At 39.3% G+C, this 12,547-nt stretch overlaps 1 protein-coding gene across 1 annotated transcript in view; it reads right to left on the bottom strand.

Annotated features, from left to right (window-relative positions):
* LOC115353343 (mitochondrial intermediate peptidase) overlaps positions 1-12,547 on the bottom strand; it is a 78,623-nt gene that overhangs the window by 14,062 nt on the left and 52,014 nt on the right. The window lies entirely within an intron of this gene.

Below are 12,547 nucleotides of genomic sequence, written 5' to 3'. Positions count from 1 at the left end.
GAGTTTATAAAACAGTGCATTTTACAGCATAGCCCATGGGTTATGATAATATGCCATCACAGGTCATGTTCATGCCTGCTTTTTATCCAGCACAACAGACTGAAATAAAGGTGTGCGACTGATCCACTGCAGTTACTAAAGGGGCCTTTTTTCCACCAACATTATTAATCTTCTCTTATAACCATGTCTGAAATATTTTCAAAATTCCATGTGCAATGGCTTTCCATCCCATCATGTAACAAACAAAAATACCTCACCGATACTTTTGCATTCTTACACCTTATCAGGAATTTTTTTTTTAAAAAGTCCTTGTTGGACACATTCTTAGGGTAAGATTCAGTTCATTTTACTTTAGCTACCTTAAACTAGGTGTCTTGCCCAAAGTAGTCACATAGGCTTCCTTTGTAGTCAGAGGACAGAAGTATTTATCCTGTTATCTTTGGAGAGGACAGGACTACTGCTCTGGGAGAAATTTGAATAATTTACTACAACTTCTATCTTCTATTTAAAAGTTAAGCCACTTCATTCATTTTATCAATACGGTATGATCAGTTAAACTAAACTGTTTTGAAGACTATATAAACTAATTTAGGATTCAATTATTTGAATTCTAAATTTAGAACTGTTAAGATTATCACAAAAATAATCTGATATAAGAATTTTGATGTGATTCTAAAAAGACAAAACCGAAAGAAAAAAATACAGGTAGCTTAATATATACTAACCTAGCTTTTGTTTGAGTGTGGGTAATCATTGTTCCATGGAGCTCCACTAATTACATGGAATCAGTGCTACAACATCCTACTACATCTTTTGGAAAGAAAAAAAAAACTACAGAAATTCTTGACTAGTGCTTGGACTTTTCAAAATGCTCTTCCAACAGTTTCTGTTGTGACTTCGTTACTTCGAAGTATATTTAAGTCCATTTTGCTTTGCATCTTAAGACAAAAAACACAAGTGAGAACCTGAAAAGACCCAACACTAAATTAAGAAAAGTATTTTCGTCATTTAAGTCTTCTAATTACAAAATGTGTGCTACAGTAATTACATCAGTGAGCAAGTTGTTGAATAGTTTCCATGAGGAACAATATTTGATGGAGATGATATTTGGCGCCCTCTCCCTTCTTAATTAAATTCTTATTCTGGCAGGAAACCCAATAGAGGAGCAAGCCAACTTATCTCCTTCAGGGGCTACTGGGTGGAGAACCCCTGGGTCTGGCACTAACATGATGTTATTGCTCCCAATGCCCTTGAATTTAGCTATCAGCACGGGTGGAAAACTCCTGAGAGTCAGAAAGAAGCTCCAGGCTCCGGTAACTTGGGAGCCACAAGAGAACGGTGCTTAGCATGGAAGTCAGTACAGGCTATTTCCCTCTGCTGAGACCAAGGTTTATCAGGGCTAGTGGAAAACCAGGACAACATCACTCTGGCCTGCAAACAAGCATGCTGAAAGTTAGCACAGGTAATGTTTTCTTGGCACTGTGTCAGCCACTCACACAGCAGGAGCTGGAGGTGGAATGTAAAGTGCTGCATGTTACAGGTCAAGAACTATGAAGCCACTTTTCAGCACAGAAAAATGGCGAATTTACTGCAGGGTGCAGATTGGAGGGATGTTCCGCATTTAGCTTAGCAAGTTTCTCATTCTGATCGACTAGCTGCGCAAGCGTCATTTTAAAATACCAGAGGGAAAAAGTGCTTTTAGCAAAAGAAAAAACCTGTATTATCTGATGACCAGGAGATCTGTTTTTTATCTTTGACACCACTTTACATTTTCATGCTTTTCACACCCATATTCTGTGCCAGATCACTTTTCTCAAAATTCAAGGAAGATACTCAAGAGATTTCACAGCACAGAACTGCAACGACATCCAGTCACCACGTACAGAAAATTTCAGTCTCATTCATTCATTACAGTGACTCCCAGAGTTAGTGTGCTGATCTACTTTTATTGAACGCCCTTCTGTGAACCTCTTCTATGGTCCCTTTCCCAAAATAACTGAGCCTGCAGTCAGACAAGCTGAGAAGCTTCCTGGTAAGGCTCCTCTTTTTTTCTTGGCCTTGCACAGTAATGGGAGTGAGCAATCCAGCACCGCTAGCAGAAGCCCGGGCTGTAGCTACCAGGCTCCAAAGCTCAAGCTTTGCCACTGGGTGCGCTTATTTTGGGGAGGCCAAATTGTCACATAGCAGAATTTATTCTCCCACTTTTCTGTTTAAACTACTCATTTACTTTATGAAATGAGAAAAGGATTTTCACATACGCTTTAGAGCTTAAAGAATTCACTCTTTTGTTCTGAAACAAATCACAGATTTTTTTCCTTATTGTGTTAGTTTGTTACGTAAGTTTACAACATGCTTTGAAGATGTCCTCAATTCATTCTCACTTGAAGAAACAGTTTAATGAGTCTTAGAGTGCAGAGTTTGCAAAGTGTTTGTGCCAGTAGCTACCTCTGGGGAAAAGCTAGAGCACTCACTGACTGGCAGAAACAACTCTCTCCATAGGTATGCAGCAGCTTGCTCGGTCAACTTACTTTCTGTATTTTTGGCCTGAGCCCCTCTAAGTTTTATAGAATTACATCATCATCATTCTGGAGTTTCACAATAATAAAAAAATCCAATAAAGAGCTTTAAAGCCACTTCCTTTGCTGCAGTTTCTAATCTTGTTTAGAATAACAGAAACCTAATTTCAAGAAACCACATCTTGTGCTGCACCCCTAACTTGCTTAATGTCAGTACTCCAGTTTTTCAGTGTCGTGCATTTCTGTGTTAGGAGTGGGAGAACACAAAAAGTAAACCAACCCAGAGACATCGCTGACATTTTAGAAAGCAAGTCAAGCAAGAGATTAAGATTTCAATTCATAACACTTCTTTGTTTTTATTATAAAATGATAAATAAATCTAGCAAGGCAGGGAATGTAAATATTTTTGCAGTTGTTTACACTAGGAAAGAGGAAAGGAATTTAACATGCAATTAACCACTTAGGTGATTCTAGATATGTACCATATGGTCTTTGAATTACTTAAAGAAAAATATTTCATTTTTATTTATAAACTATTAATGCATTTGGGCTGCTTATAGAAAAATCATTTAAAACTATTTCTCTTCACCCTCTTCTCTCCTCCCCACAAAGGGACTGGGGGAAGGGGGACATGTGAGGTAACAAAGAATGCCAACATCAAAAAGCTGTATGTATGATCTGCATTGCTCCACAATCCTTAAAACTTGGATTAAAAGATACAGAGATATGAAAATTGATTCTATATTGTGTCCTTTGATTGACCTTATTTGGACAAGTTGAGAGACAGTGTTACCTGTAAACATTTTAACTAGTCTTTAAAGTAAAATAGAAGAAATATGCAACCAGACAATTTCCAAACAAGTCCTTCATGTTGTAACACATAACTCTACACACATATACATACACATGCAACATACACACCCACCCCGTTCTATTACTAATTAATAATTTCTATTCCTGTCTAAGCTTTAAAGATTCACAAGCCCGAGATAACTAGGATCATCATGGTTTCCTTTAGGTACAGACTCACACTGAACCCCAAGTTTTTTATTCTACTTTACCAATTAACCCTAATTTTAAGTATTGACGTATTCTTTCAAAACAAACATAATGAATGCTGCTTAAGATAAGCTCTTACAAAAAAAGAGAACTATCTTAAGCAACATTGTAACTGCAAAATATATTTGCCAGTACAACTTAATCATGGAAATTATCTGTACCTATACTAGAAGATGAAATAGCTATTATTTTACAGTAATGCTCATTTACTATCTTTTGCCAGAGCCATTCCAGACAGGGATTTAGGGGATCATGATTCTAATCCTGAATCTGCCACAAACTGCAGTATGAACTTGAAGAAACTACTTTTTTTCCCCTCCCAATCTAACTGCCACCTCCTGTTAAGCGAGGGTGATAATAGTTCCTCTCTCTTATTCTTTTCTGTTTTGACTGCAAGCTTTTCATAGAAAGAACAATCTCCCACTACATTTGAAGAGCATTTCATGTCAGGCCCTCTAGCCTGTGTTTATGGCAATGATCTATCCAGTTATATTTATCACTATCAAATATAGCTCCAGTACTGCAACCCTTGGTAAAAAAAAAAGGACGTGAGCTGTGAGAACAGAATGATATAAAACTAAACAAAGCAATCTGTGTTTTTATATATATATATAAAAGATATATCTAAAGCACATATAGCTCTTTCAAAATGTTACCAGGAGATGTACGCAACTACTTCCTGCACTGTTCCTTAAAATGCTCTACGTGGTAAATACCACCACGAAAGTATGTTTGAGTTTCATGGGCCTAACACTTGCAAAAAGAATTTCCTTAGAAGTGCTTTGTATCTTATGATATCTGTAAATACTCTGCTGCTGTAGAAAGTTGCCCAGTGAACAGTGTCATATTACCACCGGAAAACAAATCTTCACAGTATTTGCTATCAGCATTTTATCATAAAATGAACTCAACACCAGAAAGACAAAAACCTAAACAAACCTTGAAGGGTGACTTTAAGAGCTTTTGAAAGTCCCAGCATCTACTTTCATACTGACCTCAGCAGGGCACCAATCTTTCTGAAATGGCTTTTAGCTATTAGTTATTTATAGAACTATCACTTCCCCAGAGTTCACCATGCACTCCTTTATTAATCTTTTCCTCAGACCCTGACTCTTCAACTTGATTTTATAGTATACTTTTAAGAAGGGTCATATGAAAACTAATCCAGGGATTTGCACTTTGTGTAAACAACTTCGGTTTCCAACATGGCAAGGTAAAAAATTACTTTGAAGAGGTTACACAAACTTCAAGAGGTTGAGTAATGACATATGACTTCATCTCTCTTCAAAACACTCCTAAAAGTGGAATATGAGCAACACTAGTGCCTCTTCAAGTAACTGAAGGGAGCAAAAAAGCGTAAAATCAACCTTCTGTGAAGGCTTTCTGCCTTTACTATGAAATCTATGTCTCTGTGATCTACAACAGTGGTTTCTCTAAAAATCCCTATAAGGGAGATCCTAGACCTACTGGGTGTCTGCTTCCCTCTTCAACAAATGAGGGAAAAGACTGACGAGAGTTTAAAAGATTAGGTACTAACCATAATCACATTTGCTGTAAATTAAACCATTTTTTCCCCTCCTACTATCTGCTCATTCATAAGAAACAAATGATCACAGTCTCAACTGCAATTTTTTTTTTCCATAAAGGTTTTCAATACCAGAACATACTCATGTGTGCCCACGTAATTTTCCTCTTTGCTAGCCGAATAAACTCCATTTCCTTAACTTTCCTCATAGGTTATGTTTCCAAACCTATTATCTTTCCAAAACTGCTTCTCCATATTTCTTCCAGTTTTTCTACACCTTTTTAAGAGGTAGACACCTACTACAGGACACAACACTACCCACTGCTAAGTTCCCAACACCAAACACTAAAATATATTAAAAAAAAACAGATACGATTTTCTTTAACAGCATCCCATGAATAAGAGCACACTCTCTTGGCATTTATTGTGCTTTAAATACTTGTGTATTTAATTGCTTTCCTAATGCAAACTAGAACAGAATAGACTATTTCAGTTGGAAGGGACCTACAACGATCCTTTAGTCCAACTGCCTGACCAATTCAGGGCTGACCAAAATTTAAAGCACGTTGTTAAGGACATTGTCCAAATGCCTCTTAAACACTGACAGGTTTGGGGCATCGCCCACCTCTCTAGGAGGTCTGTTCCAGTGTTTGACCACCCTCCTGGTAAAGCAATGCTTCCTAATGTCCAGTCTAAACCTCCGGTAGCACAGCTTTGAACAGTCCTGTCCCTGGGTACCAGGGAGAAGAGACCAGCACCTCCCTCTCCACTTGCCCTCCTCGGGAAGCTGTGGAGAGCAACGAGGTCGCCCCTCAGCCTCCTCTTCTCCAAACTAGACAAACCCAAAGTCCTCAGCCGCTCCTCATAGGACATTCCTTCCAGCCCTTTCACCAGCTTTGTTGCCCTCCTCTGGACACGTGCGAGTACCCCAACATCCTTCTTAAGATGTGGGGCCTAGAACTGCACACAGTATTCAAGGTGAGGCCGCACCAACGCTGAATACAGCGGGATAATCCCCTCTTTTGCCCGGCTGGTTATGCTGTATTTAATGCACCCCAGGATGCGGTTTGCCCTCTTGGCTGCCAGGGCACACTGCTGACTCACACTGAGCCTGCTGTCGACCGGCACTGCCAGATCCCTTTCTGCAGGGCTGCTCTCCAGCTACTGCTCTCCCAGTTTATACTTGTGCCCGGTGCTACTCCATCCTAGGTGCAGAATCCAGCATTTCGACTTGTTACATTTCATCCCATTAATCATTGCCCAATGCTCCAATCTGTCTAGATCCCTCTGCGAGGCCTCCTGTCCCTCAAGAGAGTCAATAGCACCTCCCAGTTTGGTATTGTCAGCAAAATTGCTAATGGTGCGTTCAACTCCTGCATCCAGACTGCTGATGAATATATTGAACTGCACTGGCCCTAGAATTGAACACTGAGGAACACCACTGGTGACTGGTTGCCAGCCAGATGTAGCCCCATTCACTACAACCCTTTGAGGGGTTCTTCACCCAGCGCACCATGAACCTGCTCATCCCACAGTTGGACAACTTGTCGAGAAGGATGCTGTGAGGGACAGTAACAAAAGCCTTACTAAAATCCAGAAAAACTACATCCACCGCCTTCTCTTCACCCACTAGGTGGGTGACCTTATCATAGAAGGATATCAAATTAGTTACACATGACTTTCCTTTTGTGAACCCATGATGACTGTGCCTGATGACTGCATTATTCTTTAAACACCTTTCAGTAGTACCCAATATAATCTTCTCCATAATTTTTCCAGGAACGGAGGTTAGACAAACAGGTCTGTAGTTCCCTGGGTCTTCCCTCACACCCTTCTTGTAAATTGGAATAATGGTGGCTAGCTTCCAGGCAGCAGGGACCTCCCCAGACTCCCAAGACCTTTGGTAGATGATCGAGAGGAGTCCTGCCGTAACATCTGCTAGCTCCTTCAGTACTCTGGGATGAATCGCATCAGGCCCCACGGACTTGCGAACATTCAGCTGATACAGCTGGTCCCTTACAATTTCAGTGTCCACGAATGGAAAGTCACTGTTCCTGACTCAGGGGACCAGGCAGCCCAAGGTCTATCACTATTATTAAAGACTAAGGCAAAAAACACATTGAATGCCTCCGCTTTTTCTTCATCCCTGTTAGTCAGATGACCATCTTCAACAAGTATCAGTCCAATGTCTTCCTTAGACCTCCTCTTGCTATTAACATACTTAAAAAATATCATAATAGCACTACCACTTTTTCATGAGTTTGTGAGTGATAATTCCTCCAGGTCAGTGACTACTTTGACAAACTTAAATATTCTGACAACCTGACTACTTCTAATCTAATTATTCTCTTTCATTCCTTAATCTCAGCTGTGCCTCTATCCATCTCAAAAATTGTATGCATTACTTACCTAATCAAAATTCACTTTTTTTTTTTTTTTTTCCTCCAAAAACACTAAGGCAGAGCATGGAATATTTCTGCTTTCTCCGACATTTGTTGTTGTTCTTCCCCCCACCCCCGCCTCTTATTTCTTCAGTAGTTATGGAACTTTATTACCTTCACTACTTGCATTTTGCAACTCAGCATTTCTAGCCTTTTTTGTTCTGAATTCTTGTATTCTTTTAGTAGTTATCTCTGGTCATACCATGATTTCTATTTTTTATGATCTTAATAAAGTCTTTAAAAGGCTTGGTCCCTTATTACCAAATCTTTTTTGCATCAGGATAGTTTGTGTCTTTGGTTCAGTCTCTCTGATAACTACATAAAGTCTTTTGAATCATCATCCTTAGCTATTTTCCAGTTCCAGCAAATATCTGGCAGCCTTCCTCTTTCTGATGCATTGTTTTTAATCATTACTGACATTTTTGGGTTTTAAGCTGCTCAAAACTTCCACAATTTTACTTTTGGCTCATTAGAGCTTATCCTGTCTTCTGTTTTTCACACTGTTATATGGCTTCTACTTTTCTAATAACCTCCTTTTCTCACATATTCAAATGTACAGGCTTTTTCTCCCACTCAGTTCTTTTCAGCATCTTATTGATTAGCACCATAAATTTTATTCCCTCATCCTCAACCCAGTATTGGTCATTTAAAAGCTCTTTGCCAACAGTATCAATTCTACCTTTTAGCTGTTCTTTTTCATTTCCTTTAACCTAGCTTTCAGTTTTGCTTAGGTTCTAAGGTTACATTAGTTTAACCTAATAAATCTAAGACAAATTTGGGACGATTTTAGATAAAATAAATATGAAGTGAAATCACAGTTTAAAATTTAATACGCAGCCACTACTTAGCCTTCCCTACCAATAATTTCAAGATTTATGTTCACCACTTGAGTAAAGTTCTCAGAATTCAAAACCACTTTTACCTTCAGAGGTTAAGGGTTATCACTTATTTATTTTAAGACAGCTGCCTCATTGCTTGCCCAGTCTGACTATTTATTCTTTTTATATGGTGTTACTGATATTCACATAAAATGTTATACAGGACCGGAGTTATATAACTACACATTAGTAGTCACTCCAAAGACCTAACAAGAAATCCTAAGACAACAGATACCACAATAACGCAGATGGCAGATTCAATAACAAGATACTTCACTCAAACTGCCAGGCAGCTCTCAGTAGGCTGAGGGAATAGGTCTGTTACAAATTACACTCTCCACTCTCCACTTCAGCACCACTACTGACAGCGATCATCATCAGTTCAAGATGGCAATGGAGAACTTCAGAAACCACACTGTCTCCATTTTTCGCTCCTGGCTTACCTAACACAACTAAACATGAGGTCAAGTCACCTTCAAACTCCTAAAAAAAGACTCCCAAGAAGGAAAAAGAGGCATACAGCTGCTCTTTTGCCCTCAGCTGTTCTTCAACAAAATAAAAAGGGGGCTTGGGCACATGGTGACAATGTGTGATAAAGAAAATATTTTCTCTCTGCAGAGAAGCTAGTTCTCTCTGTCTAGTGACACCAACTCCTCTTCAGCTGACCAGCCTCCCAGATGCCTTTATATGTGCCCTGTTAATGAAATCCTTGTGTTCTCAGCACCCATGGCAAACCACGTCTTCCTGTAGTGCCTGACAGCCTCCCCGAGCGCTCCAAATGTTAGGCTGCACCTCATCCATTGATTTCCTTTGTCAGGAACATGACAGACACAATCCCAGCAAGTTAAGACAAAGACCTAGGTGGAGCCTTCCAAGGTCAGGATCCCTGCCTGGGCAGAGTTCCCCCAGCTGCAGGAAGAAGAAAGACTAACAACCACTTTGGAGATACACCATTTTTCATACACTTCTTCCCTCTAGGGTATCTATAACAATACCTGCCTTGTTTTCTGTTGGCAAACTTGGCTGGCTAACATATTTGGTCTCACAGGTGTTTTGGTCTCTCCGATCACTAGCAACCATAGGCCATTAAGAAGTTCTCATGCTGCCAAAGTAACCTGCATTCTGGACAAAATTATATAAGCATAATTAAACCTGTAACCTGATGTATATTTTAGGCCACCAGTAGAGGTGGTCCTGCTGAACTAATATGTTCTTAACATGCTAGAGCAAAAGGGTATACAGCAAAGTATTTAGTGTTCCAAAAAATATCAAAAGGCTCCCTACATACCAACAAGTTTCCTCCTATCAAATGTAGTTATAATTATGTGTGTGGGTTAACTCCAACATTGCACTTTGTATTCAAGTATCTCACAAGAAATTCTTCTGTTTCTGGAAGAAAAGCTTATTGGAAGGCCACGTAATTTTAAAAAACGCAAAAGGGACTATTTGGCAGCAATCTAAAAAAGACCCCAGATTCACTGTGCCTCGCTCTTCAAAACCATTTTTCCTCACAGTCACAAGTGAAACCAGGATCTCCCTCCAAACTTCCAGATTAGAAGGAAGAAAGGTTACTATGACGGAGAGACAATTAATATGTAAGTCCATAATAAGTTTTTGAAAATATGAATCAATAATTCAAACTAATTCAATATTTCACAAAGAAAATTCAGGTATGATGATTTGGGCAGCTGCTGTTTATTGTAAAACCACTTCATTATTGGGAGCTCTTTCCTGTAACTGCAGGAGGCTGCAATCTCCACTATCACTGCAAAGCCTGTTTACCCTGTGTCTCATTTTTTGTTACGATATTGAACTGAAACCCACAGCAGGAGATAGGAATTATTATGCTTGGCGCAGGACTAACAATGGCATATCATTAAGTTCTGATGACTGTCTCAAAGGAAAGTAGTTTTCAAGTCTGAACTTGGGGGACAGGCAGGGGACTAAGCAACACATCATGGGGAGAAACTTTGATCATGTCTCAGGTTGATCAAAGGGTCACCTGATACTTTTTAAAGTCTCTCTGGGCATCTTGGAGACAAAGGTAGAAGAGACCAGGGGAGATACTCTAAAAGCAGACAGTGTTATCAGTTGCAAGGCAGGCCATAAGAGGCCTCTTGAGAAGGCCATGGCTTCACAAGAGATGAGAAATAACTTGTGATTTGAAGAAAAGTTTGGAGCAGAAGCAGAATACTGAATTCCCCAGCGTGCACAGATTTTGACACCAATTACATTCAGGAAGAAATGGCAGAAAAACATGTGGTCATTATTATTTGGTTTATCTTGCTTTCTTAGAAGAGTCAAAAGGAAGACTGATTTTTAAAGGCATCACAAGGACTCAAGAATCCAGCCTGCGCAAAATTTCTGTTCATTTTCCAAACTCAGTAACACAAATCTCCTCTGGCAACAAAACTGCCAGACACTACAAAAACAGGCAGATACATTTCCTTGCCCCCTGCCTAGCAGTTGTCAGCTTCTGGATTCGGTAATAGAGCAAAGAAATCCCAGTGGAATTTCATCCTCCAGGACTCAGCAGCAAACCCTGTGTACTTTTGAACAGATAAGCAACGGCCAGCCAGAAATAGAGATTTGCATTCTTCAGGAAAACAAAGTCTCATGGAGTGCTGTTTCTCCGTGCTTCTGTCTGTCTACAGTCTGCTCCATTCTTCTTTTCTGTCTTGCATGTGGCACTAGCTTCTGGGACTGCCTGCATCAATGCAGCCAATGTAAATACTACTGCATGCAGTGCCGACTGCTCCAATGCCTGTAAAACCTATCTGAATGGCAAATACAGACTTCGACAGGATTTTCTTCCCACTAACCCTCCTACTGTTGGCACATAAGACACAGTGTTTGCTGAGGATGATGCTTTGGTTTACCTTAAAATAGGTATCACCACATAGCTACAGTGGCATTTACTTATTAGGTGTAGTTTATGTGCCTCATTTTGAAAGTACTATAACAAAAAGATGCATAGAAATTGTCCTTTTATCTGAGCTTTGCCTCAGAAAGACAGAAATTCATCTGCTGAAGATATACGATGTGGCTCTACTTCAGAAAATGAGTCTGCACAGTGAGATTGAAGCCCAAGTACATTCAGAGGATATTTACTAAGTTTACTTGCCTGTCAAGAGCAGTAAGAGGGAATTAAGATTTATCAGGAGGAGATAATAATGGATGCTTGTGCAGCCTGACAGACAATGCTACTACAGAAAATCACATTAGTGCATTTAAGATCTTCACTAAGGAAGAATTACTTTTACCCAACACCACTAATGTAAGATATCCAAGCCTGCATCTAAACCTATAGAGAGCAGATAAAATTTAAATGATCAAAATACTTTGTTTTCTCTGTCAGCCATATATGTACCTAGCCAAATGACAGATGACAATAAAAGCTGGTCTCTCTTACTATTTCAATGTCTAGCTCCAAAATTAAATGAAAGGAAGGCATATACCCTCTTCAATTAAAAACTTTTACTTTCAAGACATTTTTTTTTTAATCTGGATTAAAAATTAAACTGAACACATATCTTAAGTTTCGAAGAAAGAGCAGCAAAGGACAGCAAGCCAAATTACAGATATTAATTACTCTACAGAGCGCTAACGTTCTTCTAATGTAATTTTTCACTAAGTTTTACTGAAATTTAAGCTGTATTACAGTTCTTCACTAGACACACTAATTTTACATTCAGTAAATGTAAAGAACATAGACTTTCTGACAATTTAAAAGTTCACAGTACATTCTGCTGAGATAAAGTGCCAGGCCAAAACTTGCTGTCTCTCTTCATATTGAAGCTATGCTCATTACGAGATGTTACACTGTTTTGAAGGTAACAGCTAAATAAAAAATATTTTAAATCGAACAAAAGACGCAGGCTAACTTTCAAAGCAGGGAACTGTTCTGTTCACTGGATAACTAATGTCTGCGGAGGAATGGTGTAAAACAACACTTATAAAAATGTAGAGAAGTCAGACATCATACTCTGAAAACATCTTGCTTCCACTTCTCTGGCTTTGCCAGGCCAGCAGAGGCAGTACAGTTTCAATGAGGAAAGGGCTGAAGCATGGATCTCCTAATACCCTTCTCAGAGAACGAAAGTTACATTTTTGCTAAAGAGAAAAGTA

This window comes from Aquila chrysaetos, chromosome 19 (genome assembly GCF_900496995.4).
Source record: "Aquila chrysaetos chrysaetos chromosome 19, bAquChr1.4, whole genome shotgun sequence".
NCBI lineage: Eukaryota > Metazoa > Chordata > Aves > Accipitriformes > Accipitridae > Aquila > Aquila chrysaetos.
Note: the sequence above shows the minus strand (reverse complement) of the source record. Positions and strands in the feature narration are given on the sequence as shown.